The sequence below is a fragment of the Meriones unguiculatus genome, chromosome 15 (assembly GCF_030254825.1).
Source record: "Meriones unguiculatus strain TT.TT164.6M chromosome 15, Bangor_MerUng_6.1, whole genome shotgun sequence".
NCBI lineage: Eukaryota > Metazoa > Chordata > Mammalia > Rodentia > Muridae > Meriones > Meriones unguiculatus.
Window position 1 is genome coordinate 26,192,722 of NC_083362.1, and position 4,253 is coordinate 26,196,974.

At 41.2% G+C, this 4,253-nt stretch overlaps 1 pseudogene; it reads left to right on the plus strand.

The window, feature by feature from the left end:
• The first annotated feature begins 304 nt into the window (after positions 1-304).
• Positions 305-841, plus strand: LOC110541128 (large ribosomal subunit protein uL22-like; annotated as a pseudogene).
• The last annotated feature ends 3,412 nt before the right edge of the window (positions 842-4,253 follow it).

Here is a 4,253-nt window from a genome sequence, read left to right on the forward strand (position 1 = left end):
GTTGGGAGGTGAGAGTAGATCTGAATGGAGTTGGAGATGCATTATATGAAATTCTGAAGAATTCAGAAAATTATTTATAAAGAAATTCTCAAAATGAACAGAACAAAATATTGTATAGAAACTAATAATGGATCATTGTGGGAATAGAATGCAGTGTTATAAAGGTTGATGGAGGAATAATGATATAGGTTGCATTAAAATGGGGTGGGAGACTGAAGGGCAGGATAAAGGGGGATGTAATAAAAAGAAAACAACAACAACCTTACTTTTCATTCCTGAAATTGGCCAGAGGTGACCTGTGAATATGGTTTCCTTCTTTCCTGACCCAGAAAACCTCACAAAACCATGCAAATCAAAAGGTTCAAATCTTTGTGTTCACTTTAAGAACACCTGGGAAACAGCTCAGGCCATCAAAGGTATGCATATCCAAAGAGCCACCAAGTATCTAAAAGATGTCACTTTAAAGAAGCAATGTGTGCCATTCCAGTGATGTAATGGTGGAGTTGGGAGGGAAATCCAGGCCAAACAGTATGGAGGGACTAAATTTAGTTGCCAGAAATTGAGTGCTGAGTTTTTGCTGCACGTGTTTAAAAATGCAGGGTTTTGATGTAGATTCTCTAGTCATTGAGCACATCTAGGTGAACAAAGCACTAAAGACATGCTATAGAACATAACAGAGCTCATGGCTAGATTAACCCATACATGAACTCCCCCTGCCACACTGAGATGATCCTCAGTGAAAGAGAATAAATTGTTCTAAAGCCAGAAGAGAAGGTTGGACAGAAGAAGAAGTATATCCCAGAAGAAATGGAAGAAACAAAAACTGATGGCATGGGAATAATAAACTCAGTATAAAAGAAATGCAGATAAAAGTAAAAAAAAAAAAGTTACTTTCATAATTTTGTAGCAGAATAAAAATCTACATAATCAGACTATTCTGTGAAATGTGCTCTTTGGATTTAAATGAGCCTTTCATGGAATGATTCATTTTTCCTTAATTTTTCAAAAACTATATTTCAATAATTGCTTATGCTTGTGATTGAATATCAATGCCTTTGCCTTCTTCCCCCTTTTATACAAAATATTCCAAATCATAAATTTTGATATGGTTTCAATACTAAAGGACAAAATTAAGAATATTTAAACATGATTGAATATGAATTTAAGGACATATTTGGGGCACTGGGAAGATGGCTCCATGAATAAAGCACTTGCCAGACGAGTGAGAACACAAGTGTTCCGCTCCCCTATCTCACCTAAATGTTAACTGGAATTGTACCCACTCTGTCAGTGCTTTGAGAGCAGAACAGAATTTTTAGTGCCTGCTGGCAAGCTAAGACTTTATTAAGTTTCAGATTCAGTTGAAAGATACTGATTCATTAATAAAAGGAAGCAAGTTAGAGAAAGACTCCCGATATCAACTATGGGTCTCCACATGAATAGCTGCATAAGCCTACAGCCACACCCACAAATTCATGCCACACATATGTGAACATGCATGCATAGAGCCATGTAAGCTATGTATATACAAAAAGAAACATTTTTACTTATCATTTTTATACCTTTTTCCACTTAATCTTAGTAAACAATGCAAACTTACCTGAATTCACAAGTCTCTTCTCCATTGATCTTTTCTGTGACTTCTCAGAAATTTGACCAGTTACGAGTCTCTGCACTAAGTGCCATGCACTGCAAAAAGATTCTCTGATTAAGGGTGAGAATAACACTCATCTATGGGTCATTAATATCTTAATGAGTAATGAAGTTTAATGAAATGATTGCAGTATTACTATCACCTATCTACACGCTGAGCAACCCTCTTCTTAAGAAAATAGACATAATAAAAATATATTAGATTGGTGACTGTATTTTTTTTATTTTTTATTTAACTTTTATTAATTACACTTTATTCCTTTTGTATCCCCCCATAAGCCCCTCCCTCCTACCCTCCCGGTCCCACCCGCCCCCCTTTTTTGCATGCATGCCTCTCCCCAAGTCCACTAATAGGGGAGGTCCTCCTCTCCCTCTTTCTGATCTTTTTTTTTTTTCTGTTCTTCTCAATACAGTTTATTCCGGAACCTTGAACAATCTTCTGACCCTGGAAAAAGCCAGCCCACAGCTTAAATAGCCTCTGGGTAGCCAACCCCAGCGTGCCTCGTGGGCAATGCAGATAGGTCCACATACACGGAAGCAAGCCAGATCCTCAGCCTTAGCCAAATATGGAGCTGTTTGTGACAGAGAGCACTCACCATCGGGAAGGTGGAAGGCGGAAACCAGCTCCATCTTTAAGGCACGGCATTACCAATGTTCATTTAGGTGTCATCCACCCAAAGAGCATCAGACCCGTCTGATACCTTTTTCTCAGAGGCGGGACCTGGGGCATCAACCCGCATGCAATCAGACATGCTCTTCTCTGGGTCGAAAGCGGCTGACCCTGAGTGCAGTGCTTAGCTTCGCATCCTGAGCTTATCATTTTAGCTTTTTATGGTAGCCAACCACGCTTGGGGAGACTGTCCTGCTTCAATGGATGTAAAGGCCTGAATGATCATGGCTGCATTACGCTGTTGTGAGACTCTAATCTTGCGTATACATCACAGGCAAAACAAGGAGACCAACACCAGAAGGCCTGCTAATGCTCCCATGCCCGCCCATTCCTTCAGATGATTCATGGCTGCAGCAATCTATGATGATAATCCTGTGGCTAGTCCTGCGTCCACTCTGGTAGAATTTGCCATAACAATGGCCACTCTCAGCTGCTCCATCATAGTATCAAATTCTTCAGTCCAATTACCTAAAATATAGCTAGACAATTGTTTAGACAGATTTGCAGCACAGGAAAAATTCTCATATTGTATGCTAGTGACACAAAGTCCAGCATACTTCCATTGACAGCCAAGTTGAGCAATTTGCCATAGGGTATCAATTTGCTCCTGCACGAGGTCAATCCTCTGATTGAACACCATCAATTCTCCTTTTAGTTGAGCATTAATTCTTTTTTGTACATCTAAAGCATGAGCTACATTGGCTAAAAGATTATTTAGGGTCTGAGCAGTCTGCATAGTATGACTCATGGCTAATGCCGCAGTGGTAGCTCCAACAGCCGCCAATGCGATGGCAGTAACAATGGTGGCTGTAATTCCAAGATCCCTTTTCTGTCTGAAGAGAGTCATAGTGTGAGGGGCATCAATGGGCACAGGCACCCAGTGAGGCATGCGAGTAACCAGGGCATACCTAAATTTACTAGCATTCCAGCATTGGGCAAAAAAACCAAGTATCATTACCACAAATACTTGGCTCTATCTGACTAACAATGAATAGAAATGGGGGTTATAAGCAAACAGGTGTGGACTTACAGGAAATATTATCAGAAGTCTTAACCCCCTCGTTGGAACATCCTGCATCAGTTCTAGAACTAGCAGTGGTGGTGTCCGAGGTCTGGGTAGGTTCAGGAGACCATTGCCCCCAGGGGCGAGATGTGCTCCATGTAAATTGACTAACTCCATGTTTTCCTTCACTTTTGAAAGTCATTTAAGGTTCTTAAATTATCTTTTCTTTTTTTTCTTTTTTTTAAATTTTTCATCAATTAGACTTCATTCATTCTGCATCCCCCCATAAGCCGCTCACTCTTCCCCTCCTGATCCCAACATCCCTCTCCTTTCTGCATGCGTGCCACTCTCCAAGTCCACTGATAGGGGAGGTTCTCCTCTCCTTTCTGATCTTAGTCCATCAGTTCACATTAAAAGTGGCTGCATTGTCCTCTACTATGGCCTGGTAAGGCTGCTCCCCACCAGGGGGAGGTGATCAAAGAGCAGGCCAATCAGTTCATATCAGAGGCAGTCCCTCTTCACATTACTATGTAACCCACTTGGACAATGAGCTGCTATGGGCTACATCTTGCAGGAGTTCTAGGTTATCTCCATGAATAGTCCTTGGTTAGAGTATGAGTCTCTGGAAAGTTCCCTGTGTTCAAATTTTCTTGTTCTGTTGCTCTCTTTGTGGAGGACCTGTCCTCTCCAGCTCTTACGATTTCCCAGTTCTTACATAAAATTTCATTCACTCTGCCCAACAGTTGCCCATCAGGCTCAGCGTCTGGTTTGATAGTCTGTAGGGCAGAGGCTTTCAGAGGCCCTCTGTGGTAGGTTTCTAGGTTGTTTCCTATTTTCTTCTTCTTCGGATGTCCATCCTCTTTGCCTTTCAGGATGGGGATTGACAGTTTTAGGTAGGGTCCTCTCTCTTGCTTAGTTTCTTTAGAT